Source organism: Lepidochelys kempii, chromosome 27 (genome assembly GCF_965140285.1).
Source record: "Lepidochelys kempii isolate rLepKem1 chromosome 27, rLepKem1.hap1, whole genome shotgun sequence".
Classification (NCBI taxonomy): Eukaryota; Metazoa; Chordata; order Testudines; family Cheloniidae; genus Lepidochelys; species Lepidochelys kempii.
This window is the reverse complement of record NC_136406.1, coordinates 10,752,639-10,773,288: the sequence shown is the minus strand read 5'-3', so window position 1 is coordinate 10,773,288 and position 20,650 is coordinate 10,752,639. Positions and strand designations below refer to the sequence as shown.

Genomic DNA, 20,650 nt, shown 5'->3' with positions numbered 1-20,650 from the left:
TGCTCAGGGACCTGGGATTGTTCCTAGGGGCCTGCCTAGCAGATAAAGCTTTTACCAAAGGGGTCAGTGGAATTGCCTCCCTGGGGGTGGGAGAGGGGAAGGAGGGCTGAGAGCCCTACCAAACAGAGCCAGGAGAGAGACAGATTGGATTTTGGGGGGGGGGGGGGGAGAAACACGAGAGGGGGCGGGGAGAAAAAAGTTAATTTCTACAGTATTCTTTGCCCCAGTCTGAAATTGACTAGATCAGCAGAAGGTCTACGGGGGATGGCTTCAAAATAGCCTTTGCATTTGCTACCCCCAGACCCCAACACTCAACTGGGACCCCCACCTTCCTGCCCTATCCCCCCTCCACCCCCCAGACAACCCTGACCAGCCCTCCTGCCCTCAAACCCCAACTTTCAACCCTAACCCCCCCCTCCAGACTGGAGGAAATTAATCCAATCTTTAAAAAAAACCTCAAAACAAAACCCTCCCCCAAGTTTTGAGCCCCAAAAGGGCCAGAGACCCCACGAAACGCACCAGGGGCTTGGCTCTTGATTTGATGTGGAAGGTGCTCAGATACCCCGGTGAGGGGCAGCGAGACAGACCCAACAGCCAGACAGCATGGATTAGCAATAGCAAACAGGACTGGCTAACTAACCCTCACACGGCTGCACTCATGGGCGGTGGGTATCATAGGCATGGGAAGGCTCTGCCTTCCCAAACAGCCTGATGTCCCCCTGCCCAGGCTCCACCCCCAGACCCCAGCCTGTCTAGGCTTCCCTTTGTGCCGGAGGCTGGGGCAGGCAAGCTAGGGGCTGCGGTGTGCCCCCGGGGCTGTGCCACGCCACCCGTCCTCCCAGCGCTCCGGCCGCACCTCCTGCCCGTCCGCCTGCCCAGCGCTGGGGTTGGGGGCACTCTGACCATGCCGTCTGCCCGCCCGTCCAGCGCCGGGGCTGGCAGCTCGGCCGGGGGATGCCTTCAGGGGCTGGGAGAGGAGGCCGGCTGGCCTGGGGTTGGACTGGGCTGGGCAACGCGGCCCAGCGCTCTGGGGCCGGGGGGACTGGGCCCGTGCTGCCCCAGCTCTCCGGGGCCACAGGAGTCTGGGTCACTGGGCAGGGGCCAGCAGCCACAGTGGGGGGCAGGGCTCGGGTGGGCGTGGAAGGGGCGTGGCTAGGGGGGACTAGCCTCCCCAAGCTTGGGGTTCACCCCCCTCCCATGGCTGCACTTAGTTTACTTTTCTGCTTGCGCAGGTCAGCCACCCAAAGAGCACCAGGGATAGCTAGGGCAGGGGCGAGGACCCAGGCCCCGGAGTTGCGGGGGGGGGGGGTGTTGGTGGGTGGAGGTTGTTTGTTCTAAGCGATCTGATGGAACGAAAGCGACCCTGGACAACGGGCAGGGAACCTCCCGCCCTAGCTGGGTCTCCAGGCAGGCACCCACGGCCAATGGCTGCTACTGAAAATTTAGGAGCCCGGCGTCCCCTGCCACCCCCCCACCAGGACGCAGGGGATAACACAGGGGGTTTGCCACAGGAAGGAAGGTCCCCGTAGGGAAAGGCGGCTTTGCGTTCGCGCCTCGCTCAGCAGGCCAAGCCCCTCCCGGCTTCGTTCAACCCGTGGCCAGGCCCTTTGCCAGCCAGCGGACCCAGCCGCACAGAGCCTAGAGACGCACCTGGCAGACGGAGGCTGCCCCGAGCCGTGAGGGACGGAGCTGCTGAGTGTGAGTTCAGGAGCTAGCTTGGCCCTCAGCAGGGGCTGATCTGGCCAGAGCATCCCCCACCCCGCGTGGGGCTCAGAGCGCCGGCCGGCCGCTCCTCCCCCGTTTAGCCACAGGGAGCACCCAGCAATCTGCTCCATGGCTTAGCCAGCGGCCCCCCGTGTCCTGCCTACACCCACCCAACAGCTTAGGAGACTTCACCCACAGCGCAGCCTCTCCCAGAAGCCTGAGCCAGGTCTCCCACCTCTTGGAGCCCACGTATGGCTGCAGCAGGAACAGCTCAGGGCCTGGTAAAGGCAGAAGGCCCCAGCTGGCAGAGCTCAATCAGTGGCCCCCCGCCCCCCGGGCCCTTCTTAACCCGCTGTCCTGGCAGGCGGGGATCTGACAGCGAGTTGTTTCTTCTTCCTCTGCTGCCGGGACCAAGCCTGCACGGGAAGCCACAAATGCAGCTCCCCCCAGACTCCACCTCGATGCGGTCTCTTCCCTTTTTTGTGTTGTTTTGCATGGAAGGCCAGCCCGGCTCAGTAACTCAAGCCACCGAGTGAGGCTTGCGAAAGCTCCCTCCAAGAGGCCCTAATTGCCCCGGACGTTAATCCGCATCAGCGCTGCCAGAAATAAAACCCCAGGTTTCGCCGGGAAGGGGAAAAATCTCTGCGTGGGAGTTCGGGGCCCTGGTAAGAGCAAGCCGGGAAAGCAAGCACGCGGCTCCCGCGGTGGCTCCCACTAGGCCACGGGCCCCGGCGGCAACCGGCCAGGCTGACCCGAGAAGCTGCCGCCTATCGGGCTGCACCTTGCCACCCCGTGGACAGAACCCGGAGAGGTGCAGGATGGGAGAGAAAGTTCTGGCCCTTGTTCCTCAGCACGCCTGAGCCACGGGGCCAAAACTATTCACCAGGGTCAAAAAATGCTCCTCCCCTCCCCCAGTCCCAGGTTGAGGAGCCCCCGCAAAGCAGCCCCGGGGGCGGGACAGGGGGGGGGAAGCGTTGGGGGCTGGGCTTTAGCAACACCACTTCTCCCGGGGGGAGCTAGTGGCCTGCAGCCTCCTGGGAACCGGGGGTGGGGGGGTCATTCTCTGCTGGAGCAAATTTGCGCCGCTCCGTTGATTCTTGTGGAGCGGCACGTGTTTACACCAGCACTGAATCCAGCCTCCTTGGGGCTTGTCGGCGGGACGGACTGGCCGTAGGGGTTGCGATGCCAGACCGGGCCAAACGCACCGTGAATCAAGCGGTGAGCACGGATGCCGGCAGGGCAAACGTGGGAATCCTCGCGGCACTTCCTGCAGCACCTTCCCGGGAAGCCCGCTGGGGACTGGGCCGAGGTTCAGGGGAAGACGCGAGGACTCGGTGCCTCTCCTCTAGGTCGCCGCTCCGACTCCAAGCCGAAGTTGGGAGGGACCGAAAGTCGTTACCGCGCGCTGGCCGATGACGTGTGTGAAATTAACCGAGGCTCTTAGAGGACAGGCATCATGAAAACCAAAGACACCCCGTGCCCTATGCTACTTGCCCCTCGTTGGCCAATGCCTGTGTGGGACAGGGAGACTTCACTCCCCCTTCCCATACATTGGGGTCCCCTCCAGGACCGAGGACAGATACACGGGCAGGGGAAGCTTGCTGGGCCGCTGCCCCCGATGCACCCGTCCTGGGGGATGCTCACACAAGGCACCAAGCACTGCAAAGCCAACCTCAAAGCGTCACTTAGGTCGGGTTTGTACAGCACCCAGCGCCAAGGGGGCCTGGCTCCACTGCAGCCCCAGCACCCTTCTAGCAAAGCCCTGGGCGAAAACCGAGGTTGCCCACATCCAGACAGACAATCCACCACCGTCAATACCCACTGATCATTCCCATCCCCCGCCCCCTCCCCCCCATCCCATGTTTACTGCCCCAGGCAACTGCCCCGGCAGTAGATCCGGCCCATGGCAAAGGTGCCCATGGAAACAGAGCCAAGGATCACCTTTCAGGGCCCCATACCCCGCGTGCTCTCAGGCTTGCTCAGGCTCTACGTTCTGGGGCGGTGTTTAAATTTCTGACCCAGCCCAGCAAAGGGGACGCTGGTTTATTTATCAGTGTGTTAATCCGAACCCTAGACTTTTAATAGCAGGGTTATTTATGGGCCATTCCCCCCCCGCGGTGCACTTTTGGAGTTGACGTCAGACGAGCTATTCCTGCGGCTGCAAACGGGCAGGAGGCCACAGGATATTTTCCCCCCTCGGCGCGGTTGACCCCGCGGATCACGTCAAGGTCCAGCGTTGCAACATAAGCAGCAGGCAGGGCGCTCGGGATCAGCCCCCTCCCGCCCCACCAGCTCTGGGGGAAGGGGACGCCCTGCCCGCCACGCTTTCCACCTGAGTGGAGATCGTGGTAGGTTTCTATCCTGAACTGCTCTGTGGCAGGGCAGAGCGGCTCCAGGCTAAACACTCAATGCAGGGGAGTCTTGGTGCAAGGGGCGCCATATGCCGGGCGGGGGGGTGGGGGGGGGAATAATGCAAATCAGACCCAAACACCGGCCTCCATGGCAGGCTGCTCTGTTCAGCGGACTGTGGGTAACTGATGCGTGCAGCTCTGGGGCCGGCTGCGTTTCAGGAACTCGGTGGAATTCAATGGAAGCCAGGGGCAGGGTCCACTCATGGCAGGGGCTCAGTTCCCAAGCAGGGGGAGAGCTTGGCTCTCACAGTTGCCACGTGCTCCGAGCGTCACAGAAAGAGGCCAACACGCTCGGCCGAGCGGCTGCCAAGGAAGTTATGCGGCACCGGGCGGGCTGGCCTTTTAAGGGGTAGCTGCCTCTGGGTGACGGGGCTGAGGCCAGGGATCCGGCCATAGCCGGCAGGTCAGCTGGTCCTTGGATAAAAGGCCAAGACGCAGCCCGGCTGGGAGCAAGCCATGCAGGGAAATACCCCTAGGAGAGTCTGGGGCAGAGCAAAGGAGCCGACGGACGGGGAACTCTTGTGAGCCGGAGAAATAAAACTCACCCCTAAATCCTACTGCTGCTGCTGAGGGTGTGATCTGTGGCTTTGGGCGGCACGCTGGCCTCACCGCTTTCCACCATTTGCCAGCCTAGGACAGAGGGGCCTGGGCCTGAAAAGCACCAAGCAAACCCACATCGGCCACTAACTTCGACGTCTCAGGATCAGGCCCAAAGTAACTGATCTGCGGAGCCCATGAGCCGGGTGCCCTCCTGGCCCATGGATTTTAAAAGCTGCCCACTAGGACTCAGGCACAGCCATGAAGGAGTTAAAACAGCCCCCCCCCCCGCTCCACTCACTGCATACAGACCAGCTGTTACTGGAGGCTCCAAACGTTGGTGACTTGAGTGGTATGAGAGGCCCTGTGATGGTCTCACCCATCCCCATGGCCTTGTATGCTACTTACCACATACAATCCAGGTCTGCATAACTTTTCCCCCAGCCGGCCACACCCCGTCCTAACCAATTCCTCCGGCATGCCAAATCCCCACAGACCAGCACATTCGCCAGCCAAAACCCACTCGCACACAATGCCCGGTTCACCTGTGGAACTCATTGCCACTGGACACCGCTATAGCCAAACGCTGAGCATGATGGCAAAAGGGATTCAAGAGGCGTATGCGGGAGGACAGGAATAGCTAGAGTCATCACCGTCCATGCCAAAATAATCTGGCGAGTTTGGGAAGGGGCTGCACACACTCTTGCTTCGTGCCACAAGGTGTAGGGGTCAGGAGGAAAAATACCCTGAGGGCAGGTCTGCCTCCTGCCAAGTTCTTTCCTCTAAGCAGATGGCACCGCTGTTGAAGATGGGCTACTGGGCTGGATGAACCACTGATCTGATCGGGTCTGGCAATTCCCATGAGATTAGAAACATAAACCCACGCAGAATTGCAACGGGCTATTCCCACAGTGAAGATCGGAGCACCCAGGTGGGGAGGTGGGGGGCTCGTAGTTTCCACTAGGATGCCACAAGGCTCTGGCTCTCGCAGCTGGGGGGGCTAGAGAGCTCACCCCACGATGCTCCCATCTGCGGCAGGGAGAGGCGGCTTTCCAGACAAGTGGGATTTGCCTGTGAGCTACGAAAACAGAGTTCTAAAAATACAGTGCGCGTTGAAAGGGGGAAGGGAAGAACCCAAACAGCCCTGGCAGGCAGCAAAAGCCATAGAGGACATCTGTATGCAAAAGGGACCAGCCCCTGCTGCATCGACCCAGCCCCCTCAAACTACCCTGGAACTCCCAGCACCTGGGGGGCTCACTCAGCCTGGCGCAGAAATATGGGGCCATGGAGCTTATTTTATTTTTGGCTCTTTTGTGGTTTTATAGAAAAGCAACGAAGGGTCCGAGCCATCAAATCCCAACCCTGATTGGAGTTGTCCCAAACTTCAGAGGGGTTTGGATTGGAGAGCTGGCATTCACAGAGGGGAGTGGGGTCCAGTGGTTGGAGGAAGGGGGACTGCGAGTCAGAACTCTTGGGAGTCCCAGCTCTGGGAGGGGAGTGGGGTCTAGCAGTTAGCACGAGGCTCTGGGTTTCTGGGTTCCCAGAGGGGAGTGGGGTCTAGTGGTTAGAGCGAGGGGGCTGGGAGTCAGGACTCCTGAGTTCAATTTCCAGCTCATGGAGGGGAGTGTTGTTTAGTGGTAGAGCAAGGTGTTGGCCTTATGGAGTCCTGAATTCTATTCCCAAACCTCGCAGGGGAGGTTGCCTAGTGGTTAGAGCAGAGTGGTTAGAGTCAGGACTCCCGCGCTCTCTTCCTTGCTATTCAAACTTGAACAAGTCACTTCACCTCACCTCAGTGCCTCAGTTTCCCCAAAGTGGGGACAATGCTGCTGACCTACCTTGGTGAAGTGCTTTGAGATCTCCATGTCATTGCTGTTTTGGTGATACGCGAAGAGACCAGTTAGAACACCAAATGAATGGCAGCATGCAGAAACATCGGACACGGACGTCTCGCATGCACACGCCAGCAGGAAAGCGTGTTTGTTTCTGACGCTTTCAGGGAAGTGGGATTCGTAGGTGTCGGTTCCTACTGGTACAGGCCGAGTCTTTATGTTGCTAGACTAAGCCATCCCAGGCCCTGCTTTGAAGTGTGGGTCCCACCAGGCTGTATCCCTGGCAGCCCAGATGTCACTGGAATTCCCACTGGACAAATTACAGGGTGGGTTTGACGACAATCCAGTCGTGATGAATATAGAACGGAGGACAACAGCTGGAAAAAGCCCACAGCTAACAAAACAACACACGTTAGCGGGCGCTGGCTTGGAACCTACAGATCTCAAGAATCACTCGCCGGCGCAGCCAAATCTTCTGCAACATAAATTACGCTGGGACAGATTCTCCTGCATGCTGGGGTGGATTGAAAACTGTTAAAGTGACCAGCCCTCACTTTGCTTTGGAAGGGGTTAGCTGGTCCTGCTTGCGGGCTAGGGCCTCCGTAGGGAAGCGGCCGTATGAGCAGAGTCAGTTTGCAGAGAGCCAACCTGGCCTAAGATGGGGGGAGCTGGGTCTCACTGCTTTAGGGAGCAGCCTGCTCTGTCTCCCTCTGATTGGGCTCTTACGTGTTATCGTTCTGAATTCTAAGAACTAAAGTTGTGTTACGTTTTGACAACACCCAGCAGCTTACGGGGGCCAGAGAATTCCCTGCACCGAAGGAGGTAGGGACAACAAGTGGCCATGCGCTCCCCCGGTCACCTGCAGCTCCCAGTTAGGGGCGCGTGCCAGAGGCAGGGCCAGGTCACAGTACAGCGGGGCCAAAAGGGGGCTCATCCCTAGAGCACACCACTCTGGAGATTCTAGGCCACAGGCCGCCCTCGGGGCTGCTCTAATCTACGCCCAGCTCACCCAGAATCCAGGGAGTGCAGAGATGACTGAAAGCGACCGCCTGCCGCTTTGCCTCTAAGAGGCGCTGCACAGAACCGGGGCCCCTTGAAAAGGGCGAGGCTGGGAGGCTCAAGGGATGGGAAGGGAACAAGCAGCCGCTCCCCCCTCCAGCTCACGGGAAGGAGCACAGCCCAGGGCAGGTCAGCGACTGAATGCTGACCCTGGAGCTCCAGAAACCACCCGCGTTCAGTGGGAAGGGCTCAGCATTCGCACCAAGGGCAAAACCAGACTGAATAGATCACCCCGAGAGGGAGGGAGGCTGGCCCGCCCGTGCTCACTGCTGCTCGGTAACATGCACCATCGTCCCTACGGTGCAACCCTGCAGCTGCGGCCGTGGCCAGCCTGGAACTCAACGACGAAGCGCATCAAAAGCGACGAGCACTGAAGAGCACGCTGCCTATCCGCGGGGAGGAGCGGGGCTAGGTCCTAACCAAGGGGAGATGCCTCAGGGTATGGGCGTGAATGCAGCTAGCAGGGTACCAACAGCAGGATGCAGAGCACAGCACAAGTCTCCGTGCAAGCTAGAGCGCCCAGCACGGCCCCCAGGGTGCGTACCCGGCTCCCTGGCCCACGCGGAGCTGTTTACACAACTCTTGTTAGCCGCGCTCGCTGGATGCAAGCTAGCTCAGGTTGGGTAGCCCACGGCCAGCTTTGCTGCGTCGCCCTACCCTAAACGCGCTTCCGGCAGCAAGGCCAAGTAGCAGACGGGCCGGGGGCAAAGAAGACTCCTCTGGCTTCAGACCAGGGCCTGCAGAGAGAGTTTGCCCTGCTGCTGCTCACGCCCCTTTGGGCTCCAGGGCTGCCAGGCTGGCAGCTTTCAGCCCCCGACACCCGCCCCTTTATGGGGCGACAGAGACCCTGGCACCTGCCTGCTTCCAGGGCACTTCTCCCTGCAGCTTTTCCTTCCTGGCCTCCCTGTCTGGGGCCTCACCGGATCGTGGCTAAGACAGGGGCCATCCAGAAGGAATGGGGGTGAGGGTGGGGGAGGGGGGAAGACACCCTCAGACTGGGGGAGGGTCTGTTTTCGGGTCTCTCATCCATTTCCTGGATCAGGGCAGAGTTCCTCCAGGCAACTCGCATTACCTCCTTGAATTGATCCGGCACCGTCCGGGGCTCGTGGTGCCAAAGCCAAGGCTGAATCCTTTTGACCCTGTGACCGGGGTCCTGGTTCCATCGTTTGTCCTCCCCCATTTAGCCAATTCCCCATTTGAGGGGGCGGGCCTTCGGCTTTGACAGGCTTCACCCACCCTCGCAGGGTTCACCAGGCCGGCACCTTCCACCAGCATGGAACACCCACGGAAACGTACCAGACAGACTGGGGACAGACCAGCCAACCTCGGAGCTGGCCCTGGGCAGAGTCCCGGGCTGGCTGATCAGATGGCCCCGGCTAAGGATTTAAAAAACGACCCCACGTTCAAATAAAAGATGTTTTGCAATGTGATCTGGGCGTTGGAGCCGAGCTCAGAGGGTGCATCTGACCCTCCGGCCTCTGTGCACAACCCCACAGCGAGATCTTTATCATGCCCCCCCACCCCCCCATACACTTTTTAGATCCACAAATTAGATTACAAAGCTAATTGGCTTAGCATAACTACTGCTTAGTCTAGAGTCTCTCCTCTCCCCCAAAGCTCTGTCACTCACACACACAGCCCCCAGCCAGCTGCGCAAGTCCCATCTGCAGGCAGAGTTCTAGGATTCCTTCACTACGCGCACAGGGATGGGGGCCCAATCCTGCCCTTCCACAGCCCCCGGGGAGCCAAAGTCCCGCATCAATACGAGACGCAAAATAAAGATGGCCCCTGCCCAAAAGGGCTTCTGCTCTGATGGACGCGCACAGAGCGGACAGGAAGCTCTACAGTTCCCAGGTGGAACCAACCCTGCCTCAGCTGCCCCAGTGCCAATCTGGTGAAGGAAGCAGAGCCGCAGTGGTGTTAAACCAGAGCACGGTCCTCCTGGTGTAATTCAAGGCATCACATGCCCATCGCCAGACAAGAGTTGTGCCCTCTCCCAGGTCCACAGATGCCAAGGCACACACAATCTGGTGTTTTTCCTTAAAAGCCCCAGCTCCTGGAGTCCCATGATTCCATGAGAACCTTGGCTTTCCTTTTAAAAATAAATACATTTCTAGCTCCCGTGATTGTGGAAAAAGGCTAGACAATAAAACACTCTTGAAGGCTCCAAACCCAGGAAGCCGACAGAGAAAAAGAACCAAATGTTTTTTCATTTTTTGGAAGAAAAAAAAAAATCTTCTGGTTTTGAAGCCAATCGTGATTTGTATGGAGCCTCACTTTGCCCCCTCTCCCTACCTAAGGCCTTGTTCCCCATGGACTTCCTCCAGGGAGGGAGGGATAGCTCAGTGGTTTGAGCTTTGGCCTGCTAACCCAGGGTTGTGAGTTCAATCCTTGAGGGGGCCATTTAGGGATATGGGGCAAAAATTGGGGATTGTTCCTGCTTTGAGCACGGGGTTGGACTAGATGACCTCCTCAGGTCCCTTCCAACCCTGATATTCTATGAACCAGGTCTGGGGCAGCATCGCCCCAACTGGGGTAAGACCCTGACAATGCACAGACTTAGCATCTCAACCGGCCAGGGCAAGCTAAACGTATGGTAGCCAGTTTTAAACCAATATAAGCACCTCCACCCAGGGGTCTGCATCCCGTGCCCTTGTTCCTTCAGGTCCCCAGAGAATTCCTACCAGCTGGTAACTTGAGCTGCCCCAATCCCAATTCCTCCCATCTCTGTTTTTACCCTCCACTCCCTTGAGCGACTCCTACACGGCCTTTTTAGTTCTCGTGACTTCTAGCCCCTGTGGATTTCCTCCCGTTCTCACCCGGTGGCGTCATCGAGGCGTGCATGGCAGTGGGGAAATCAGACTCCAGGGGCAGCTCTGGCTGGTGGATTTCGGCTGGGACCGGTACAGCACAGAGCCTGACACAGCTGCAGAGCCGACGCCCGGCCCCAGTTCGCCACGGGCACTCCGTGACCCGGCTGCCATTTCCCGTTGCCGCCTCAACAGCAAGAGGGATTAGCCAGCCTCGGAACACCGCCTGGACCGTATGACGGGCCCCCGCTGCACGAACCCTCCCCGCTCCTAAGGCTGCGTGCCAAGGAAGCCGGGCCCGGTGAATCAGGGATTCTGTTCAACAAGCCAACACAGTTCAGGCTGCTCAGTGAAAGAAATGGGGACTCTTTGCACTTGGTCAGCAGGTTGCATTCCACATGTGGCTCCCCACCACCCCCTGCAGCCTTGAAATCAACCCACTAACTGTTGTGACTTGTTGTGACACTGCCTTGTCTTCACCTGAGTTAGGAACACACCCACAGGAGCGGATTTTCAACGTAAATAACTGATTTTAATCAGGGCTAAAATGCAAACAGAACTGTTCAGAGTGGAGCTCTGGCAAATATCTTAAACCCCTGGGGGGACCGCGAGCTGATTTCAGGAGGTCCGTGGGGCCCCGCGGCTGAAACTCCGAGCCCCTGAGCCACCCTCCCTGCGTGGAGCTAAAGCCCCGAGCCCCAGCACCCCCCATTCCCGCAGGGCTAAAGCCCCGAGACCCTCACATCACAGCTGAAGCCCAACACCCCAAATGGGGGAGGGGGGCATGGAAGGGGGACTCCAGGAAATAATCTATGAGAATTTAAGCCTTGATTTTAATCAACTTTTCCATTTGTACTTCAGTTCTTTGCTAAAGAAAGGTGCCGTCTCACTGGTTGTAATAGCCATTAAAACACGCTGATTTACAACCAGAGCCTTTGCACTAGCTTTGGTCCATCTTTCCACAGGCTAGGCGGGTCCCCTGTAACTACTGACACATTTATGTAAGTCGTTATATTGCATCACATTTTCAGATTCGTATTAATTGTACATGTTTCGTATGCTTGATAATGGTGAGATATTGCTTATTTCCTAGGTCATTAACTTTGTGCTCACAATTGGTGTCACAGTGCATCAGGATGGTAACTGGAATTTAGTTACACACACACACAAAACAGTGTGTGTGTGTGTGTGTGTGTAAGTGTAACTAAATTCCAGTTACCATCCTGATGCACTGTGAGGCCTAAACTCCTTACACACACACAAAACAGTGTGTGTGTGTGTGTGTGTGTGTGTGTGTGTGTGTGTGTGTGTAAGGAGTTTAGGCCTTACTATCTTTTGTACTAAAGTCAGATTTCATTTTAAACAAGAAAAAAATATAAATTAAACAAACAAACAAAAAATCTGACTTAAATTTTTAAAAAAAACCCTCAATCTTTATCCACCCCGGAGCACCCTGTTGCTAGCGAAGACAAAGTCTGAGACACCAAGGGCCTGAGCACCCACAGGTCCGACCGACACCAGCGAGAGCTGCGGAAACATCTCATGCCAGGTTCCTAACGGAGCTGGCACTCTTGAGAGATGTTGGCCGGTCCCTTCACCCCTCACACTGCAACCAGGATTCACGCTGGACGGGTAGGCCGACCCTGCACTCAGTGTGTGACAGAACGCAGTGTAGACACTTCCACTGGCTTTGATCTAGGTCACACCTCTGCTTGCAGTGCAGATGCCCTTCCTCCAGTAATTAAGGTGCCTGGACCCTGGAGATGCAGGTTCAGTTCCCTGCTCCCGGTGCAAGTCACGCAGCGTATGCCTCGGAGCCTGTTGAGCCGGTCTCGGAGACTCACTGCTGTTTGCTGTGTAGACACACCTTAGTCTCTCTGGGCCAAAGGGCCCCATCTGGAATGGGGGGGAGATGAGCCCTGCCCTGCCTGGCAGGGGTGCTGGGAGGATTAAAGGTGGTAAGGTGCTGCAAGGCCATGCTAACTGGGCCTGTTTCAAGTCACCCCCCAGAACGGTTTCTGGAGACGGGCTCAAGCAGTCGCAATCTGGGCTCTGATCCTAAGGGCAAGGAGCAGGCCCAGCGCTGTGGTTCTTGCCCGTCGCTAGCTGTTCCCGTGTTTATTTGTAATGGTTTTCTAGAATTTAAATGCACTCTCCAACGTGCTTTTCTTCTTCTCTTTCCCGGTGGCTCGCCTGGCTTTGGAACAAACGCATCCTTTCCCGAAACTCAAATCCGCCTCTTCGATCCAACCTGGGTCACTCAGCCTAGGAGCTCAGAGCAGTGCAGTGTCTCCCTCAGCTGGGGAACAAGAGATACTCCAGTCCAAGGAGATTCTTAATACTAAACATAATGACCAGCGTGAAACCTGAAATCCACGAGGCAGCTATAAACAGGCAGTGCATACATCCCTGCCTCTGCTCAGACCTGGGAAAAACCAGCAAGGAGGTCCTCTGACATCAGAGGAGCCAGGGAAGCTTGTAAGTCTATTGGCCTTTCCGCTGAGAGCAAGATGCCAACACCTCTCCACTGACAGGCTGTCACAGCTTAGCCAGCCCTGATTGAAACAGGAAACCCACGGAGAGATGCTCTATCACCCAAAGCGTGCTGGAAGGAAAATCTTGTGGCTAAAGCCCTGCACTGGGACTCAGGAGCTGTAGGGTCTATTTCCTGCTTTACCACTGACATCTAGCTGTGCCTTTACTGACCCATCTGTAAAATGGGGACAATATAATAGTTACCGACTGCACAAGGGGTTTAATTCAAGCACTATGAAAAAGCACATCACAAAAATAAGTTACATTCCCTACCCCCCAAGACATCTCCGTTCCCTTCCTAGCATAATACCCAGCACTTACATGAGCACTTCCTAGATCCCAAGCATCCTACAAACACCAGTGGTTTCCCACATTGTGCGGTAAGGACTAAGCTTAGTCCAGAGGGGTAAACTGAGGCAGAGTGCATGGAAGTGACTTGCCCCCAACATCACACTATGCCTGTGGCAGGGCTGGGGTTGGAACCAAATAGTCCTCGGCTTCTGACGCCATGTTCAGACCACGCCTCCCTCCGCAGCAGAAAGATGTGACGTAGAGAACAGGATTTCCTTCCACCCTTACCCAGCATACACAGGGACCAGTTTGAACCCCCAGCTTTCACCCCACTGCCAACTGCCCCTGGACTTCCCAGGGGAGGGCCAGTAAGGCAGGAATTCGCTGCTCAGCAGAGACATGCCAGGCAGCACCGTTCCATGGGCAGCATCTTCCCATTAAACGAGGGTCTATCCAAAGCCCACTGAAATCAACAGAGCCCTTTGCACGGACATCAATTCATTTTCCATCAGACCCCCAATGAACCCTGGGCAGGCCAGCATTGCAACCCCCTGATTTCTTCAACCAGTTGAATCCCTCCCCTACAATCCCAATCCTGACAGGCCAGCAGCAAACCAGCCACCGTCTTCCACAAGGGCCTGATCTAAACTCCACCAAAGTCAATGGGAGTCTTTCCACCGACTTCCAGTTGTCTTTGGATCCGGTCTTGGAGGCGGGGATAAGGTAACGCACACAGCTCAGACGCACAATGGGGCCTCGGTCTTGGCTAGGATTTCTAGGTGCTTCCATAATAACTGTGATAGAACCAATCTCCTATTAACAGGAACCGCTCCAGAAGGAACACACAAGCCTAATCTCTGATCACATGAGCCGCTTATTTAAGCAGATTTCAGCACTAAATAGCCAAAGATTAAACGCCAAAAAAAATAAAGTTCCCGCGTGACTTACTCTCTCGCCAGATGAGTCACGGGAACAGTGAGGAAGTGTGGCCAAGTGATTAGAGCAGAGACTGGAGGGGTCAGAAGTTCTGTGTTCTGCTCTGAAATCATTATGGCGTGACCTCAGCCAAGTGATTGTGCTTCTCTGCCTCAATTTCCCCATTCGCAAACAGAGAATAATCCTGATTAACATACCTCCCAGGGTTAAGACAAGCCTTTAATTAACATCGGTAAAGCACCTTCAGATCCCGGGATGGACGATGCTCTAATGAAAAGCAGGCATTTTACAACTATGAATTTGTCTTGGATTTAGTGGGACTCAGCGTGTGTGTTTTAAGGGTTTTCTATTGCTAATTATAACGAGGAACTTCGCTGCCTTGATCTCTGGGCATTGCAGGAGGATTGGGGTTGCTGTGGGAACCAGAACATGGCTCCCAGTGCTGGGTTTCTAAAACCTCGGCCACACGGACAGGGCGCTCGGGGTCTCATTTCCTCGTTCTTTATTTTATTTTTTTTAATCAAGGCAAACAAGGATTTGCCCAGTAGGCCAAGTAGCCACCTTCTTTTCTATCAATGGTTGCATATGTCTATTGGATCAGACACTCGGACCAAACATTCAGAACTGGGTGCCGACACATGGGCCTCTATATAGGCCCCCATGTACGTGAGCTCCCCAATGGGAGCAGCTGGCTGCTTCACACTCTTGAACATGAGGCTTCACTGCGGAATTAAGAACCTTCCTTTGTACACTTTTATTAAATCTTGGCTTCAAAATCCATTGGTGAAACACTGGGCACTTCTCATTCATTGATCTCAAAGCACTTAAAAATGGTGGCCAACCATTATCCTCACTTAACCGACGGGGAAACTGACACATGACTTGCACTCAAGGTCATACAGCAAGTCGGTGGCAGAGACAGGATTAGAACTCAGGACAGAGCACTGGACCGGGGCTCTGGAGACCTGGTATCTAATCCCAGCAGTGCTACTGGGTAATTTGGGTAAGTCACTTCCCTGCTCTGTGCCTCAGTTTCCCCATCTGTAAAATGGGGATAGTGATACTGAGCTGCTTTGCAATGCACTTTGAGATCTATGGAGGAAAAGTGCAGAAAAGAGCCAGATATTCATAGAACCACATGCTCAAAGCACTAGACCACGGCTTTCCTGCATTGTTTGTTAATTTTTTTTTTTTAAATTAGTGAAAAATGACAGGAAGATCCAGACTCCAACTTTCCAGGTGCAAAGCAACCCTCTGAAAATATCCAGGACCCAATTCTCCATGGCTCTGAACCTGCACGGGGTCATTTACGCCACTGCAAAGCGGGTATGAAACGCGACCCAATCCCAATGGCAGCGGTGTGTATCCATTCTCTTCTGGTGCTATCAAGAATCTGAGGTGCAGGGCCCTAGAGAATCAGGTCCTTCGTGCAGTGGGGGACCCTAGATGGTTTAGGGAACAGCTACATCCAGAGATCAGCAACAGGAGATACCAGCCCACCAGGCTCCAAGAAATTGAGGAGGTCGGAGAGCTGGGGCGCGTGCCTCTTCCCATTAGGGTGACACAGCACAAGGCGGGAACAAGCCGCATTTCCCTTTCTGGCTTAATTAATTTCTTACGACTAGCCCCAGGGCTCTTCGAGGACGCTCAGGGAAGGGAGTCCAGAGCCAGGAAGGAGAAGGGAAGGCAACGAGAGCTCAGCCTACGGGGGACTGGAGAAGATGCAGCAGCAATTGCATGACACTTCCTTAATGCAGGCAGCCCAACAACTGAAAAGGAGCCAAGCAGCAGCGTTTATATAACCTGCTCTGTTTTTGGAAGGGAGGAAGGGGCTGGGGACACTTGGTACCATCTGGATTTCTCACCACCCAGGACGATAAGAATCCATGGACGCCGTGAATTCCAAAAGGAGGACTTGTGGCACCTTAGAGACTAACCAATTTATTTGAGCATAAGCTTTCGTGAGCTACAGCTCACTTCATCGGATGCATCTGATGAAGTGAGCTGCACGAAAGCTTATGCTCAAATAAATTGGTTAGTCTCTAAGGTGCCACAAGTCCTCCTTTTCTTTTTGCGAATACAGACTAACATGGCTGTTACTCTGAAACCTGTGAATTCCAGAAGCTGACCCCCACCCCACCCCTCCCACCTCCTGACTCTAAAAATACCAGGCCCATCAAGTGTCACCTTGCCTGGCTGGCTGCGGCTGGGTTTCCAGCTGCGATTGCTGCTGTGTTGACTCTGAACCCTAATGATGGCCAATCCAATGTCAGTTTCACCGGTATTTTTGTTTGTCCTATGGAAGCCCTATTGTTCAAGCTGCTGTACAGAGAGTCTCTACCCCAAGGAGCTGCCAGTCGACGTAGACAAAGGAAGGATTTCTCTCATTTTATGTTTGGGGAACTGAGGCACAGAAAGGGCCAGCGACTTACTCACCGTCACCCAAGAAGTCTGTGGCAGAGCTGAGATTGAACCCAGTTCTCTTGAATTCTAGGTCAGAGCTCCAATTACAAGCCCATCCACTGCTCGTTTTCACCAGCAATCATGGTGGAGCTCGAAGTTGGGGGAGAACTTTACAGGCCATACCATCCCGCTGCCCGACCCCAGCAACCCTTCCAGTTGTGCCCTTCCAGTGGTTCTCAACCAGGGATACGCATACACCTGGGAGTACACAGCAGTCTTCCAAGGGGGAAACATCAGCTCACCTAGAGATCTGCCCAGTTTTACAACAGGCTACGTAAGAAGCACTAATGAAGCCAGTACAAACTAACATTTCATCCAGACGATGACTTGTTTATAGGGCTCTATAGACTATACAGTGAAATGGAAGGACCATAATTATAGTCCAATGGATTTATAGTATAATTATAGGGTAAAAGTGAGAAAGTTAGCAGTTGTTCAGTAACAGTGTGGGGCTGTGACACTTCAGTGTTTTTAGGTCTGATTTCACAAGCCAGTCATTTTTAAGGGAGGTGAAACTCGGGGGTAGGCAGGACCAGTCAGACTCCTGCAAGGGGTCCAGCAGGCTGGGAAGGCTGAGAACCACTGGTTTACACAGTAAACGAGTGGTGAGCGATTGTCCCTTTTGCCTCTTTCCAGGGCCAAAGCGTCATCCCCCAGGGACATGTGAACTTTCCCCAGTCACAGACTGTTAGCTTTAAAGCCTAATTAGGACCACTTAAATGCCAACTTGGTTAGCAATTGCACTGCCGTCTGCCGAACGTAATGCCCAGGGCCACGCACCAACACCTCCCTCTAAGCACCTGGCTGCAGAGTTTTAAGGCACAATACAGGTGCTCGTCCAGGTACTGATACCCACTGCCTTAGTCCGACAGGAAGAAAAAAACAAAGTCCAATCAGGCCTGATTTCTCCTATGAAATAAACTTACTTCGGTGGCGACAGCAGGGGGAATTGGGTTTTCACAAGCTACTAAGTGCAGTTCAGCACTTCTGTATTTCACTAAGCGAGCACTCCCTCAGGAGGACCAGGCACACGGGAAAGCGAAAAGATCAAATTATTAGTGCAGCACGAGGAGCCCTGAATGAGATCAGAGCACCATTGTGCCTGGCGCTGGATGAACATACAGTAAGAGACAGTCCTGGACCCACGGAGTCTATAATCTAGAGACAAGCCAGACAAAGCGGTAGGGGAGGGAGCGAGTGGTATTCTTAGTGCCTGGCAGCATAAAGCCTTGATCCTAGTCTGAGATGCCCAGGCATGACTGAGCCTCGGTTCCCCATCTGTAAAATGGGTATGGCACTCATCCCCAAGGTCTGTAGCAGAGGCAGGAATTTTCTCCAGCCATCCTGAGTCCCACAGGACCATCCTTGGTCAGTTTCCCATCCGGCGGGTAAACCACACAGGGTTGTACGGAACATTTCCTCTGCAATGGAGCCCGGGGGCCTGCTGGGTCGGCCCTGCACCTGTCTCCCACACTGCATGGTACAGCACCCGGCACGCCACGGCCCTCAGCTGAGTCGGGCAGGGCCCTACTTGCAAATGGGAAATGCCAGCAAGGGGCAAGCAAAGGCTCCTTAGCCCCAAGCAAGCCGCAACACATCCCGAGCCCTCCATCAGCCCCCCGCCTTCCCCCCCTCCGGCTTGGTTACCGCACAATGCAACAGCCCGAGGGAATGGGAGGGGGGCAGAGGGAGAAGCACAAAAAAGGAGCATCCCACCCTGGCCTGAGCATTTCCAGACGCATCAATTAGGCCTGCAGGGATCACAAATTCAACGGCAACAAACACAGCAGCGGCTTTCCAGGCACGTCTTCCAGAACCGCCGAGAGGCCTGCTCCCAGCCTGGGCGCCGATGCCCACAAATGTGCTGTTGCCAAGGAGACCGCTCGCTGCCACCTCGCTCCTCGCAACCTTTGTTTACAGCTTGCTGCTTTTTTTTTTTTTTTTTTTTTAAAAAAAAAAGGTCATTAAATTACTTCCAACGAGCCTCCTTAGCCAGCTAAACAGCCTGGCTCTGGCACCGCGATCCGGGCCTGGGAACTGCGTGCCAAGGTCCTGCAGTGCCCCCCCTCCTATACCCCATTATCTGGGTTGCAACAATGTCCCAGGGCCCCAGCCATGGGCCAGAGCCCCGGTTAGCACGACACCAAGCTGCAGGTCGACCCGTAACTTCCCAGCAGCAGAGGGGTCTAGAACTCAGCTCCTCATTGGAGAAACACCGCGTCCCTGCCACTTGAGCCAAAGGGGAATCTTCACAAGCTCTCTGCTGTATAGTTCTTCTGACACACAGTCAAGCACTCACAATTCCACCCAGTAGAGGGCAGGGGACACACACACACACACACTGCAGCAAGCAACCCAAATGGCTACAATACAAGGTACACCCGGCAAAGAGCTCAAAGAACCTCAAAATCCCAACAGAGCCCCGAACACATCTGCCTACATCTCTCAACCACAGAGCTAAGTGGAAGTCTGTTCCTGGCAGATCAACACTGGATGTAACCTTCACCCGGGCACCCCCCCGGTCATAGGAGACACGTGCTGTGCCATTCTCAGCCTGCGCTGACAATGCAACCGCCCAGGACCAAAATGTGAAGAGGTTTATCAAATATATACAGGGCCAAATCCTGCCATAAGCAGAGCCCACTGCAGCTCTCATTGGCTTGGGGCCCTCTAGGTGCTCAGCACCTCTGAGCACATAAGTTCTGGGGAACAATCGAGCGCCAGCAGGAGCAGGGACCAGAAGACTGAATGGGTCTGTCCCACTCCCCCAATCCCTGGCAGGGACACCTGACGTGTCCCTTGGTACCTCGCCGGGACAGAGATGTCCTGACACAGGGAACCTGTATGTCCAGGGCAGGATTTCACCAACCCAAACCTCTGACACCACACTGGCCTCCCTGCTCTTCCGCGGAAAGTCAGCACAACACGGGACCTTGCCAGCCAACGAGGACAGGAGACATGTGACCTCGTGGTGAAAGCACAGGACTCCTGGGTTCTCTTCCCTGCTCAAACACTGGCCGGCAAGTCACTACCCACTCCCTGCGTCTCCGTTTCCTCAGTGGTAAAACAGGGACAATACTCTAGGCCTGAACCAACGCCAGCCTGCCCGGCACCATGGGTCAGCCCCCAGATAGCACTATACCAAGCCTCAGGTCAACCTATAACTTCCCAGCAGCAGAGGGAAGATCCTGGGCTGGGAAGTGCCCGCAGCAGAGATGCGACGTCCCTTTACACTGAGTGTGATGGACGTGAGATGAACCGAGCTCCCGGTTCCCCCCGGCCCGGCTGGGCTACAGTGCGGGACAAAGGCCTGCTCTTTTGGGAACTGGAAACTAACCAGTTCAGAGCTCCGGGGTGGAATTTACTGAGAGCAGCATCTCAAACACACACCGCTGAAGTGACAGGGAATTGTCTCCTTTCTGCTCCTTAACCCTTTACCACCCGAACAGGAAACCCCCGTCACATCCGCTCTCCAACTTGACTTCTGCTGCTGCCAAATCGGCCTCTCCATTAGGCCAGTTCCCCCAAACCTAAGCCCGTCCCGCTGGTTTCCCCGCTGCAGTGCTGGGCCTGTTCCCATGGAAGTGGACATCTGGTGGGGGACCAGCTCCCCCTCTGTATAGGTCAGAACCGTTCTGTGGGCTGCCCGACGGCAGGGGGAGAAGACCGAGAATCTGGTTTCCCACCGCTTTCTGCCAAGCCGCTCACATAACCAATGCAAGAGGACCAAGGCGGGTTAGCGAACATCTTTTATTGGCCCAGTGTCCGTCCGCGAGAGAGACCAGCTTTCGAGCTACACAGAGCTCATCCTACCTCACCCACCTCGTCCCCCTAATAGCCCGGGACCAACCCAGTTACTACACTGCAACCAACGACGCAAGTGCAAACAGGGACTCGCCCAAGTCACCTTTCATCTGGACCTAGGCCAAAGAACTTCGCTGGCCCCGACAGGCTAATTCACACACAAGGAGGGGGCTACGGATCCTGACAGCTACGTCTCTAGAGCACCTGCTGAAATGCGGCCACCTCTGGGGTGGAGGGCAGCAGCCACCTCACACACACACACATTCCCTCC

General features: G+C 55.5%; 1 protein-coding gene across 3 annotated transcripts in view; it reads right to left on the bottom strand.

The window, feature by feature from the left end:
- HDAC5 (histone deacetylase 5) overlaps window positions 1-20,650 on the bottom strand; it is a 108,266-nt gene that overhangs the window by 70,279 nt on the left and 17,337 nt on the right. The gene's annotated exons all lie outside the window — the stretch shown is intronic.